The sequence below is a fragment of the Sus scrofa genome, chromosome 1 (assembly GCF_054392235.1).
Source record: "Sus scrofa isolate SSC_HxYL_T2T_F1_AM1 chromosome 1, Sscrofa_HxYL_maternal_Yorkshire_Landrace_v2.0, whole genome shotgun sequence".
NCBI lineage: Eukaryota > Metazoa > Chordata > Mammalia > Artiodactyla > Suidae > Sus > Sus scrofa.
Genome location: NC_139383.1, coordinates 56,096,406 through 56,111,587, shown reverse-complemented (window position 1 = coordinate 56,111,587; position 15,182 = coordinate 56,096,406). Strand labels below are relative to the sequence as shown.

Genomic DNA, 15,182 nt, shown 5'->3' with positions numbered 1-15,182 from the left:
CTGTTCTCAGATTACAGAGGTCACACATATTTATAGTAGGAATCCTGAAAATCTAGGAAAAGCAATAACAGACAAATGACCGATTTTCCTACTTTCCTCTCCCAGGTAGCTGTCTTTATCATTCTGATTTATCTTAATAAACTTTTTATCATGCATGGGTATCTCATCTGTCATCTGGAATCTCCCCTAGCTCTAAAGATATAAACAAATTAGACTCAAATCTCTTTCCAGGCCTGTGGAAAATCTAATAACTTCCTGAATATCTTTGCAGATTCCTCCAGGTCTGGTAGCAGGTGAGGATGCAGGGCATTTGAAGGGGGCTGTATCCTGGCCCCTCTAGCTTTGACTTCCTGCCCCTACTAGTTCCAGTTCTCCACTCAGGCAGCCCCTTTGTGGTTGACACACGCACTGAATGTGAGACCCTTCTGTGCCAACTTTCACTGAAGGTTTGAGAAAGCCAGAGAAGATGGAGAGAGAGATAGAGGTTTATTTCACTGCAATATAAACAACTTACAATTGAGTATTTAACATCCCTATTCTTAAACTCTTTTGGCTTATTTAATAACTTGGATTGTAGCCTCTTGCTATTTTTCTGGGCTTTTTAAAAATATGAATCTTCATTGAACCCACTCTATACCTCTACTCTAGAAAAATTATTTCTGTTGTAGAATGCTAAGCTATTCAGATTTATTTAAATTTCTAATTTAGAAGCAGAGTGTCTAGGTTAAAATCCTAAGGCAAGTATGGAATTCTCGTTGTGGTTCAGCATGTTAAGGACCCAGTGTTGTCTCTGTGAGGATGCAGGTTCCATCCCTCACCTTGCTGGGTTGGTTGAGGAGCCATCGTTGCCATATGCTGTGGCATAGGTCATAGATGTGGCTCAGATCTGGTGTTGCCATGGCTGTGGGGTAGACCACAGCTGCAGCTCTTATTTGACCCCTGGCCAGGGAACTTCTGTATGCCATAAGTGCAGCCATTAAAAAAAAAAAAATCATAGGGCTGGAGTTCCCATCATGGCTCAGGGGTTAACGAACACGACTAGTATCCATGAGGACGCAAGTTTGATCCCTGGCCTCACTCAGTGGGTTAAGGATCCTGCATTGCTGTGAGCTGTGGTGTAGGTCACAGACGTGGCTCAGATACCACATTGCTATGGTTGTGGTGTAGGCTAGCAGTTACAACTCCAATTGGACCCCTAGCCTGGAAACCTCCATATGCTGCAGGTGTGACCCCAAAAAGACAAAAAAAAAGAAAGAAAGAAAGAAAGAAAGAAAGAAAGAAAGAAAGAAAGAAAGAGAAAATCCTAGGGCAAGAAAAATTCTCTAAGCCTCAGATTTCTCATTTGTAAAAAAAAGAATATTGATAGAACCTCCTTCACAGGCAAAGCATTTTGAGCTCATTGCCTGGCATACTGGATAACATGAATTACTATCAGTTTTGTTGAGAAATATTTCATCTGAGGGGTATGGAGCCCAGAGACTCTGTCCTCTATTAAGTACCCCCTTTCTATTGACCAGAAGAATTTTATAAAGGAAGAGTAAAGCTTGGAGATTAAGAACACGCAGTCTGATAAATGAACTTATCTATGAAACAGAAACAGACTCACAGATATAGAGAACAGACATGTGGTTTTCAAGGGGGAGGGGGAGGGAGAGACTGGGAGTTTGAGGTTAGCAGATGTAAGCTATTACACAGGAAAGGGATAAACACCAAGGTCTTAGTGCATAGCACAAGGGACTATATTCAATATCCTGTGATAAACCATAATGGAAAAGAATATGAAAAAGAATGTATGCAAATGTATAACTGAATCACTTTTCTATATAGCAGAAATTAGCACAACATTGTAAATCAACTATACTTCCATAAAACTAATTTTAAAAAAGGAATACACAGTCTGGAGTTCCTGTTGTGGCTCAACGGCAACGAACCTGACCAGTATCCATGAGGATGTGGATTCGATCCCTGGCCTCACTTAGTGGGTTAAGGATCTGGCATTGCTGTGGCTGTGGTATAGGCTGGCAGCAGCAGCTTAGATTCTACCCCTAGCTGGGGAACTTCCATTTGCCACGGGTCCCACCCTAAAAACAAACAAACAAAGAATACACAGTCTGATGCCAGACTGTCCATGGTCTGTATGTCTGTGATATAATCAGGGCACTGTCCCTGTGTGGGGCTCTCAGAACACAGACACTGAGATGGATGGAGTTTGGGATGCATAATCATTATTAGGAATCAATATGTTTAGAAGGAAGGAGAAGGACAGAGGATTGGGCCAAAGCAAACAACCATTCTGGTTAGCCTGGGATGAGTTTATCGGCACACAGAACTTTCAGTGCTAAAAGCAAGACAGTCTCAGGCAAACTGGGAAGGTTAGTCACCCTAGCTGGGGCAGAAGTTGAAATGTGATACAGGCTCAGCAAATCTTCTACCAACCAGGCAGGGAGCTCTGTTGCGACGACGACCCATCAGAATTGTCCCATGTTGGGCCGAGATGCCTATGCCTTTGTACCTTGCCATTCTGTTCAAGGCAGGCTGTCCTTGGAAGGCCATGACCTTGGGCCAAAGAGCTGAGGCAGAGCCTGAAGGCACTGACAGGTGAAGGCAATGGAGGAGAAAATCCTTTGAAAGACAGTGCCTCTCTAGTTCTATCCCAGGCCCCATTTTGTGCCTTGATTTTCTTCATCTGCAAAATGGGGATATAATGTAAACAGCTTTATTGTGAGGATTAAATGAGTTAATATGTGTAAAGTAATTGGATCAGGGCTCAGCACACAGTAAGCTCCTAAGTATTAGCTATTTTGCCAGATCAGATGTTTTCCCTGGTGCTTCTTTTTTTCAATTAAAAAAAATTTTTTTTATCAGATCCTGAAATTCTTGATCTTTGGGTGACCTTTGTCAAACCACAATTTGACATTATTAAGTCAAATTACGTCATTGATTATTACTGTATCATTATTACGTCAGTCTGATTGTAATGCAGATAGCCAATCTAGAGAGTTCTTCATGTAACTCATTGGATTTGGCCACCAGCTGGTTTCTTAATTATAGCCAAGAACCTGGGGTATGAGTATCTTCCATGTTTCTTCTTACTCCTTGGTGTTGGGTTGAGTAAGGAAACCTCCTCAACTCCTTATGCTATGTCTATTATTGGATAATGGAAAGGATTAAGCAGGAGAAAAGTGATAGAAAAGTAAGGCCAGAAGGAAGAAATTTTAAGTTAAAAGTAGCTTTCACAAAAAAAGAATTTAAGCATGAGAATTTGGAAGCTGGGGGGAAAGTATAAATGGCAGAGTGATTAAAGACTCTTTTTAGCCTGGGTAAGTTTTGTGATCATGAGGCTGATGAGATAAATGATCCTCACCCCGACTTCCTTTTTCTCCAAAATAAGCCATGTTGTGTAATTCCATCAGGTGGCCACTGGCCTGCTGGTTCCTCTGCTCTGAAGACGCTAAAGCTACTAAAAGTCACGTGAATCACTTTATGAGTAAGAGCAGGAAACAGCACTAGGTTAACATTTGGAGTGTGACATTCTCAGTGTGAAAAATACTTCCCTCCACAAAGAGCTGGACACAAATTACTTTTTATAGTAGCCCTTGGCTTTCCATTTACCCAGGCAGGAAGTGTGAGGGAGCAGGGTTCCACACCCTCTTTTACCTGGATGACGTCCCTCTGTGTCATCTAATAGATGCTACTCAGAACAAGAAGGTGCATTATTTATCCCCTCCTTTCATCACCTGAGCTAAAGCAAGCCAGCCAACAAACTGAGCAAAAGAGCAATCTTAAAGGCCAAAAATAAAACAAAATAAAATAAAAACTATAAGATCTCTTTAGGTTGTTCTTCCATTGAATTCCAAGCATTATTTGTGTAGTTTCCCTTACCTGAACTGTTGGCATGAGAGGTGCAATTTTATTCTTGAAGCAGGGTGTTTCTCGGGCTTGGAGCCAAAGCAGTTGGCTCATTCACTTCCTTCTCTGCTGTATTTCTTCAGGGCTTTCTGCATGTTAGAAGCTTATTACCGGATGATTCAGGAGGGGATGCAGGAAGTATGGTTCCTCCTGACATTGGCTTCTCACATCTTTCTGGCCCATACTGGTTTACTTCACCAAGGAAGACACAGAGTTTCCTTTATCTGGGTTCCTTGGCAAAGGCATGGTTATCACGATGAAAATTCAAAGTAGAAAGAAGGGTTTTCCTGCCCCCTCTGCAAGGGAAAGCGACTGGGACTTCACTCCTGGGAGGAGCATGGACTGTTCTGCCCTGGGCTTCTTCTGATTTCTAGTACTGAGCTGTTTTGGAGCAGGTGACCCAGCTGAGTCGGTGACGCAGCTAAGGACACATACTTTCCACTCTCTCCCTAGTGGAAATGTTCCCCTTCATTCCTATAACCTTTCTCACCTGCCTGGTCCCTCTCAAGAACCACAGCGTATGTTTCCTATTCTAAAGTTTTAGGATTTGAGGCACCTGGCCCAGACCAGCAGTACTCACTCTGCATCTCTTTCCAGGAATTACACTGATGACCTTGACCTACGGGCTCAGCCAACCATGACAGCCATTTCCAGGGAACTTAAAAGTCATATTCCTTTGTGTTATCAAGTGAAGTTGAGCCAGACCTGTTTGCTTTTGCGTCTCCACCGAGGTTCAGGGTTCTGATCCAAACAGGAGTGGGCCAAGGGGGAGCGGCCTTGGAAACTTGCATGCAGGATCACAGAAGAGGATGATCTATGAGCAGAAAGGCTGCCAGAAACCAGAGGGAGGAGAAAGCAAAGGCAGCAGGTTCAGCCGTCCCCTTTTCATCATGCGACTCGGAGATCCTCTTACCAACTGGAGGAGTGCCCGGCTAAGGCTTCTTATTCAACGATGCATGAGATAAAATTTCTAGGTTGGTGTTTGAGCAAATGACTCACTTACCTTTTTATCATCTGAGAGAGGCAAGAAAGTTTTCATATCTCCATACATTTTGTACTTTATCCTTACACTTTCCCGATAAAAAATAAGAAAAATGAAGAAAATCTGAGAAAATTCCTTCATGGGCCCCAGACACAAAGTTTATTTTATGGACTAAACCAAAATAATGTCTAATCTCAGAACTACTTGAGCTTTATAATTAATGAACTTTAAATTTTCTGGTTAACTGTACATGTACTAAGAGACTTTTTTCTTTTTTCTTTTTACAAAGCTGCACCTGCAGCCTAGGGAAGTTTCCTGACTAGGGGTCGAATGGGAACTGCAGTTGGGGCCTTTGCCACAAGCACAGCAATGGCTGATCCAAGCCACATCTGCAACCTACGCCACAGTGTGCAGTAATGCCAGATCCTTAACCCACTGAGCAAGGGCAAAGATTGAACCTGCATCCTCACAGAGACAACGTTGGGTCCTTAACCCACTGAGCCACAATGAGAACTCCGCTATGAGACTTTTTATACCCTGCAAAAAATAGTTGGATATGTTTGGTATCTTTTCCCCTCATTATCTCTTTTTTTTTTTTTCTCTCTCTACACTTTCATCATAACCACTGCTAAGATGATCTGGTTATCTATTTCATATACATTAAAACAAGCTGTTTAATTTATGTGTGGTTAGATATTTTTAACTGAGTATTTGTACAGATCCTTGAAAAATTAGTTGTCAGAAAATGGAAGAGAGGGTTGACATTGCACTACAGTGATGGAAACAGGCATTGATGAAAGAATCAGTTCTTCTAGGGAGTCAAACTATCCCCATGTACATCTTGAGTCACATTTCTCCTCTATATCTTTTGCAATCTCTTCTTATGTAGCCTGCCTGACTTCCTACCATATCCTCAAAAATGCCTCCTTTCACCTCTAGGATTCAACTAGAGATAGGAGAAATAGGAGTTCCCATTGTGGCTCAGTGGTTAACGAACCCAAGTAGCATCCATGAGGACACAGGTTTGATCCCTGGCCTTGCTTAGTGGCTTAAAGATATGGTGTTGCCATGAGCTGTGGTGTAGGTCACACACGCAGCTTGGATCTAGTGTTGCTCTGTGGCTATGGTGTAGGCCAGCAGCTGCAGCTCTGATTCGACCCCTAGCCTGGGAATCTCCATATGCTGCAGGTGCAGGCCTAAAAAAAAAAAAAGAGAAGAGAAATAAACTGAGATCCAAGATATTTTTCAGCAGTCAGATCTCACTAGATTGCATCTTCAGCTTGAAATCAATTAGAGGGCTTATGTCCTCCTTGGCATGTCTTTTCCCTTTAAGTCCTTTTGGGCCACTTTGGCAGCTTGTGAGATCTCTCCCTCAGAGTATGGTTGGATGTCCCTTCTCATATTCACTAATGTTTCCATTCTTTGTCCTTTGATGAATTTGGAAAAGGTTTTAGGAATTTACTACACAGGAGCAAACTCTTTCCCCCCAAATCATAACATAGACCAAAAAAACAGTGTAAATCTTGTAAGTACAGAATTCTGAGGCATTTGGGGTAATACTTTCTAGAGGAGAGATTTGTGAATGCTATTTGAGGGGCTTAATCCGTAGGCATAATATTGCTTTATGAACTATAAGCTGGAATTGTTAAAATAACTACAGGTGGACAGATGCCAAATGGCAAAGCTGGGGTGGAAAGTACTGGTAAGAAGAGATTTTTACTGCTCCATTTACTCACAGAAAAACTCCACCCAATAATTTCTGCAAAGCAAGAGGATAATATATTGAATCCTCTGTTGATCTCCAAAATCTTGAGCCTCTGAGTTAGGGTGAGTAAAATACCCTGATTGAAGTCGTTAAAATAAACACTGATATAAATACCTAGGGAAAACTGGCAGTGAAACTGCTGAGAAATCCCCTAATTGTTCCATTTTCCTAAGACTCATCGCGGGTGCTGATGTTCTGTATCTACTTGCCAAAGAAGTTGCCTGCATTTTCTTAATAGAGAAATACCCAAGGGTGTAGGGGAAGAAGTCATCTCTAAGAAAGTACCCCAGCAAAGGCAGGCTATGTCAGCATGAATTTCACAGGACATACTGATTGTTTCAGGTCATGCTTTTCTACTTGTTGAAAATTGCATTATAACGACAACTGTGAAATGTTGAAAAATAAAAAGAATGCTTCAGAAGTCCATCAGCTTGGTCTGAAATCATTCCAATTTGGGGGACACAGATTGGACAAAGATTGAGTGATGAACTATAATGTTACAGCCAGCAATGGCTATTTGCAAATGGCTATTTGCATGTGTTGATTTGCATAAGGGATGAGGGGAGGAGAGCCTTGTGTTGGGGAAAGAATAAGGAAAAGGAAAAGATTAAAAAAAAAAAAAAAGGTAACTAGCACCATGTTCAGCTTAGTCCCAGGTACTCACAACTGAGCCTCAGAGAGAAGGGCTGTATGTGGTCACTGAAGGAAGGATTTTAATAAGGGACACCTGTAAAACAAGTGAACATAGGCTGCGGGACTTTCTGTCCAGGAGTAACACAGAGTGGAATCATTAGAGGCAGCACACATTTGATGTATCAGTCTTGTCATGCTTGGCACTGTTATGGGTCCTGACCCACACACAGCTTTTTAGGCCACAGCCAAAAACACAGGAGGCAACAGAGAAGAACATGAGAGAACTGGCTTTGAACACATAGGAGCAACTCTAGGGATTCTGAAGAGAATTTGGGTGAGACCAGAAAAATCTACATTATGCAAGTAAAAGCAAAAGCCAGTAAAATTTAGGACTTATTAATGTGACCGTATTGGTGTCTACCAGCTGGGGAAATGTGATGAAAAAAAAAAAATCACTTAGTCTTCCAGCCTAAAATCATGAAAGTCTTATATTAGTCAAGATTTTTAGTTGCAGACAACAGAATCCACTTGTGCTATAGTTTAAAAATAAAAATAATGTTTTAAAGGATAGTAGACAATGTGCATACTCCTAAGAGGGCCAGAGAATCATGCTCTAAGATTACTTTTTAAGAGGTTATATCCAAATCACACAGCTGGCACAGGCACTGTGGGGCACCAACCACCCCCTCAGGGGACACCACCACTAGGGCTGCTACCATTTCTGCCTCAGTGCTTCCGCCAAGCTCCACAGTCTTAACCAGAAAGCTGATTTTGCATGACACCTGCCTTCTCGTGGTTTGCTCTTCTTCATTGCAGTCTTGCATGGCTGAATCTGATTGCAGAAACTGGGTCCCATGCTTGCACCCAGTTTGCAAAGAAGGCTGGAATGGCAAGTTCTCCTTTTACTTTGAGAAGGCAGGACTCCAAACATATATGTTTCCTTGATATGGGAAAGGCTTTTAAGAGATGATGTGTGGTCACAAACATAACAATCATTTGCTGGAGTAGGCATGAGATCATTAGGCAACCAAAACCTTGTAAAGCAGCAAGAGGCCAGTGTTTAACTCCTGTTTGCTAAGGAGACAGGTCCTGATTGGCTCAGAAAACAGCCATAGATGAACTTTTCTGTAATGAAAGTCTTTTAGGTGGTATTTTGTTTATAAATTGTGGAGTTTTTTTCCCTACCAAATGCAAGAAGAGATTCAATGTCTCTCCCTCTCACCTTAGCTTTAGAGGGTATTCCCAGAAACTTTGTAGAAGTAATTAGCACACAAAGGAAAGTCACATCTCCACCTTGTCACAGATCTGAGAAATAGTAGGCTCTTTATTTTGTTTTGTTTTGTTTTTGGCTGCACCTCAGCATAGGGAAGTTTCTGGGCCAGGGGTCAAATCAGAACTGGAGCTGCCAGCCTATGCCACAGCCACAGCAATGCAGAATCCAAGCCACATCTGTGACCTACGTTGCAGCTGGAGGGAGGCAACATCAGATCCTTAACCCACTAAGCAAAGCCAGGGATCAAACTCACATCCTCAGGGACATTATGTCAGTTTCTTAACTGGCTGAGCCAGAACGGGAACTCCAAGAAATAGTAGATCTTAAAAAAAAAAGAATGAAAGCATTCTAAATACAGTTGATGAAATTGGTGTGGTACCAAAAAAAAAAGTCTCAAGTAACTGCAGACTGAGAATTCTCCGTAATCAGTAGGTCACATCATTTGGGAGTGCTACGGATAGACAGAGATATAGATCAGCGTGGGGCTTGGAACCATGCCAAAATAAGAAAAAAATTCAGGACCTGAACCAGATCAGCAACTTTTGCCTAGCCAAAATCATCTAAGGCAGAAATGCCCAATCGATTTTAACCTACATACCAAGATCTAGGGACTGGTTGCGCCTACCTCAATTACCTTGTTGAGGAAAATAAAGAAAGATGTCCTTGTGTGAACCTGTTTTCACATGATCAATATTTACAACTTTGTGTTCTGCTCGTTTCCTTATTCATTGAGTCATACACATTTTTCCAGGTTGTTTAATCTCTGTAGTTATCCTTTTAAAAATATCTGTATAGTATTCCGTCTGCTAATGAACCCTAACTTACTCAATTATCTCCCCATTATTTTATACTTAGATTAGTTCTAAGAATTTCAGAAGGATAAGAGCTAAGTAGAATCTTCCAAAAGGTTATTTCCGTTATTTGAGATTGGCAGAAGAATAGTTCCTCAGGAGTTCCCTTTGTGGCTCAGTGGAAACAAATCTGACTAGCATCCATGAGGACGCAGGTTTGATCCCTGGCCTCCCTCAGTGGGTTAAGTATCCAGTGTCGCCATGAGCTGAGGTGTGGGTCTCAGTCAAGGCTCACATCAAGCATTGTTGTGGCTGTGTCGTAGGCTGGCAGCTACAGCTTCGATTTGACCCCTAGCCTGGGGATCTCCATATGCTGTGGATGCGGCCCTAAAAAGACACACACACACACACACACACACAAAAAGAATAGTTCTTGAACTTCTCACAGATATGGCTCCCTCCCAGCTGGGTCAATGTTGAGCCACAAGCACATCCAAAGGAACAAGCCTTTGTGAGAAAAAAGACTCAACCCTTAGAAACTTTAAATGGAAATACTCTAGGAAATTCTAACATATATATATATATATATATATATATATATATTTCTGGACAGAATAACTCTAGCATACTTTGAGAGAAGACCCAAAGTTGGGCTTCTGGAAATTATTCACCTGGGAAGCTTGGAAATTATTCCCATCAGAAATTCTGGAAATTATTCACCTGGAAAGCTTAGCTTCTGAGGTATGGATAGTTAGTAAGGAGAACGCAGAAAACCACTCAATCTGTTGTGGGGTTTGCGATAAGACTTCAATTTCCATAATCTTCATAAAAAACAGAGCAGTCTTTTCACCCAAAAATATATTCACTATGAATGAAGTGTCTTAGGAAAAAATTAGATGCAAAGAACAGAATTCCACTTAGCTCAAATCCAAAGAGGGCTGATTGAAAGGCAAAGTGTATTATGGGGTTACAATAAGCCAGCGCAGGAGATAAAGCTGGGTGTTATGGGACCAAAAAGGGATTATGCAGATTTTTGTTCCTCCCTTTGTCTCTCCTCTGCCTTTAGAAGTACACAGTCTCTCTATTTGTCTCTGGGCACTTGCTCCATCCTTATGCAGATGGACTTTTTCTGTGGACTCATGATTTCTCAGCTTCCCCTCACTCACTAGTATGGGGTTTGGGGCTGCTGTGACAGGCCAGCTGGGCATGACCTTGCAGCTTGGCTCCACACAGCTCAGTGACTCAGCCTCTCTGTCCCTATTCCAAATTCTTGGGAGAGTATCCGCTCAGCCCAGCTTAGGTCAGATGTCTATCCATGGGTCAGTCACTGAGACTTGTGGGGCCCAGTCACATGGCAGGCAGAGCTGCCCCTCCCAGAGGGATGACTGGGGCAGTCTCCAAGGTGGAATGTGGGTAGGGAGAAGGGAATGTCTGGCATTTCTGAGACAGACTTGGGTCTGAGAGAGGCAGACCAAGCGGTAATAAAAAGGGCATGCGATTTGGGGTTAAAAAAAAAAGAACAAGTCTCTGCCACTGCTTAGTCATGAAACTAGACAACACTCCTGATCTCTTGGACACTCATTTCTTCGTATGTAACCTGAGGGAGTTGAACAAGATGACCTTCCAGCTCTTACTGCCACTGGTTATCATCTTCATCTTCAGAATCTCATAATGTAAGGAATGACCAATGCAAATATCAACAATTTGGCAGGTTTTATATGAACAATCATTCAAAGAGCTGTCTTCACAGTATGTCTGGTGGTATATTATCCCCAACATTCTCATTACTGTAAACATTTGGGGAAGGCCATTACATGCACCAGCAATGCTGGTGTCCCTAGGTAGGCATTAAGCAAATGTTCCTTGCTTAGAGTGAAATTCTTGAAAGAAAGAAAGAAAGAAAGAAAGAAAGAAAGAAAGAAAGAAAGAAAGAAAGAAAGAAAGAGAAAATAGAAACAGATCTTGTTCTACAAGAGTTTACCTGTCAAGGTATTAGAAGTTTGAAAAAGTAATATGGTTAAATGCACTCAATTCTTATGCCGGGGGCAAGGAAGGAGAACAAGGCTCTAAAATGCATTATTCGTGAAATGCCTACTACAAATAAAGACCAAAGACTTGTTAACTGAAATTGCTTTCTATCTATGCCAAATTAACACACTCTCCTGCCATATGTGAACTTTGAGGCATTCTTCTAAAGTGGCCTACCTACACAGCAAGATGGATTTTCCCCCCATTGAAATCCGCTATGGTACTGAAAGAAATTGCAATGGGATCTTTTAATATTTAGCATGTTCCTATCAAGAAGGGAAGGATCCAATGGGAAACACTTAAAAAATAATAATAATCCCAGTGAGAATTTCAATTTCCCAAACTATTTGAGTTCCTTTAAAAAGCCATTATGGCGCACTCCCATCGTGGCTCAGTGGTTAACGAATCCGACTAGGAACCATGAGGCTGTGGGTTCCATCCCTGGCCTTGCTCAGTGTGTTAAGGATCCGGCGTTGCCGTGAGCTGGGGTGTAGGTTGCAGACGCAGCTCGGATCTGGCGTTGCTGTGGCTCTGGTGTAGGCCGGTGGCTACAGCTCCGATTAGACCCCTAGCCTGGGAACCTCCATATGCCACAGGAGTGGCACAAAAAATGGCGAAAAGAAAGAAAGAAAGAATAAAAAAAATAAAAAGGCATTATACATACACACACATCACAGGGAAATACATGTAGCTGTGTATGTATACATGGTCCTAAGTTAGTATGTTAAGTATATATTATATGCTGTATGTGTTTAACAAAAATGGAATCATATTATTTACTCTTTTCTCTAGTTTGCCTTTTTTTTTTTTTTTTTTTAACTTTAAACAGTGTGCTGTGTATAGCTTACATAGGAATCTATCTCATGGGGTTTTTTTGTTTGCTTGTTTGTTTTGTTGTTGTTGTTGTTTTTTTTTTAGGGCTGAATCTGTAGCATATGGAAGTTCCCAAGCTAGGGGTCCAATTGGAGCCACAGCTACTGGCCTACACCACACCCACAGCAATGTCGGATCTGAGCCACATCTGTGACCTACACCACAGCTCCCGGCAATGCTGGATACTTAACCCACTGCATGAGGCCAGGGATCAAACCTACATCCTCACAGATACTAGTTGGGTTTGTTTCTGCTGAGCCACAACGAGAAATCCTATCTCATCCTTTATAATGGCCTCTCAGTAGTCTTCCTTTGTACAATAATCTTTACCCTCCGCTGAAAGGCATTTATGATGTTCTAATCTTTTCTTAAATATTAAAAAATTCTGTAGTAAACATTTATATACCTATACACCTGTGCATGTCGTAATTATTTATTCAGGATAAATTCCTACAACTGAAATTATTGGGTTAAAGTTTATGCATATTTAAAATATTACAACATAATGCTCAACAGCCAATCAGAAAAATCATATCACGGAGTTCCCATCATGGCGAAGTGGTTAACGAATCCAACTAGGAGCCATGAGGTTGCGGGTTCGGTCCCTGCACTTGCTCAGTGGGTTAACGATCCGGCGTTGCCGTGAGCTGTGGTGTAGGTTGCAGACGCGGCTCGGATCTCGCATTGCTGTGGCTCTGGCGTAGGCGGGAGACTACAGCTCCGATTGGACCCCTAGCCTGGGAACCTCCATATGCCGCAGGAGCAGCCCAAGAAATAGCAAAAAGACAAAAAAGAAAAATCATATCACCTTATCCTTTTAACAAATTTCCTACAATTATCTTTATTTTTTATTATTGCCAAGATGATGGTCCAAAGGGAAAAAAAAAAAAAAATGAACCCTTCACACTGTTGCCTAATCTGCATTTCATTTGTTAGTGAAGACAAATATCTTTTCAAGTGTTCCTTAGCCATTTGGTTTTCTTCTATGAATTGGTTGAACCTGTGTGTCTATACCACTCACTCCTGTTTCCTCCCTCTCCCACCCCATATACACACACTTCTGGTTGACAGAAGCAGGTCCAGGTATGTTATAGGAACTGGCTAACAAATTTCTTCTCCTAGGCCCTTGGATTTGAGAAGAGGGAACTAAGATGCTCTCCTCAGAAAAATGCAGAGGCTCATGATTCTATGTAGTTTCAGGGTTTCACCTTGAGGAGTCCTCCTACTATTGATCACCCACCTTGTATTGCAGGGCTCAGAAAACACAGGTGTCCTCAGGGGTAAGGCAGGGAATGCTGATGAGCGAAGGGGCTGGATGGGAGGAAGTACAGTGGACCCTGGACTCCTTCCAAATACATCTAAGGAAAACAATAAACTGAGCAAATCCCCTGTACTGTGCCAAGAACACTCACTTGTGGGCAGAACTCAGTGAGAGTGCAATCAGTTTGCAACTTGTGCTAGACTACAACACAGTCCCTTATTTGCTTATCTGCCAAAAGATATGGTTGGTGCTACCAATATTTACAAAAACTGCTTTCCCAGCTCAACGTGACCTGCAACTGACTCCAGGTAGACCTTTCAATTACAGGGTCCAGAGCTGTTATCCCTTGATGCCCTACTAGCCCTGCAGGCATCCAGGGCCCCAGCCAAACCCCTTGGGCTTCTGATGGTCCAGGGATGTCTCGAGGTTGCTGGTGTCCAGGCCGGATGAATCAGGGTGTGTGCTCCTGCAGATGGTCATGGGGATGGAGAAGGGGACCTAGCTCTTATACACACTGGATTTGGGCAATGGCAAGTCCCAGCTCCCATATGGCTTGTGAGCAATGAAAGATGCTGAATAGTGCCTAGTTTCTGTCTTCCTGGACCCTTCAACCCAGTCCTCTCCTTTCTGCTCTCCCAATTTCTTTTCTGTCTTTGTTCTTCCCCACACTCACCCCCAAGAGGTAAAAAATATTTTTCTAGTCCTGGGAAAATTACTCTCTCTCAATATTGCTATTTTTTTTTCCCCAGTGGCATTTGCTGTATTTTGATAGCACTGCTTCAAAGCATCTAACATAACTCCTTTAATAAGTTTAGGCTTTTTGGAAACACAAAAGCCAGATCCTATTTCTGCTTTCCATTTGGTAACGTCCCTTTCCTGAAGCAAAGAATCACAGGATCATCTACTTAAAGGGAGAAGGGAGTATGCAGGGGAGGGGAGGAAGGGTAGAAATATGAGGAGAAAAAGTTTCCATTATATCTTTTTATTTTTTTTGTCTTTTCTAGGGCCACACCTGCAGCATATGGAGGTTCCCAGGCTTGGGGTCTAATCGGAGCTGTAGCCGCTGGCCTAGGCCAGAGCCACAGCAATGCCAGATCCAAGCCTCATCTGTGACCTACACCACAGCTCACGGCAACGCCGGATCCTTAACCCACTGAGGGAGGCCAGGGATCAAATCCGAAACCTCATGGTTCTAGTCGGATTCATTATCCACCGAGCTACGATGGGAACTCCAAGTTTCCATTAATATTAAAAAAAATCATACCACTGCATATTTTCCATCTTTAGACCCCTTTATACTCTTGATGACCCCAAAGAATCGTTTATGTGAGCTATATATATTGATGTTTAGTACATTCAAAATTAAGATTGATAGGAGTTTCCACTGTGGCACAGTGGGTTAATTATCTGACCTCAGTGGCTAGGGTCGCTGCAGAGGCAAGGGTTCGATCCCTGGCTGGCACAGTGAGTTAAAGGATTCGGTATTGTGGCAGCTTCAAAGTCAATTCCTGGCCCAGGAACTCCATATGCCACAGGTGTGGCCACAAAAAATTTTTTTAAATTAAAAAAAAATTAAGATGGACAAATGTCTAAAATATCTACTTATTCATTTAAAACTAACAATAACCCCCTGACATGTTAACATCAATCACATTGTTTTAATTTAA

At 42.1% G+C, this 15,182-nt stretch overlaps 1 protein-coding gene across 1 annotated transcript in view; it reads right to left on the bottom strand.

Annotated features, from left to right (window-relative positions):
• The window catches only part of SPACA1 (sperm acrosome associated 1), a 302,933-nt gene extending 298,652 nt beyond the window's left edge, over nt 1–4,281 (bottom strand). The window contains exon 1 of the mRNA XM_084967606.1: nt 3,883–4,281. The gene's annotated coding sequence lies outside the window, so the exon portion shown is untranslated. The remainder of the gene's footprint in view (nt 1–3,882) is intronic.
• Between the last annotated feature and the right edge of the window lie 10,901 nt (nt 4,282–15,182).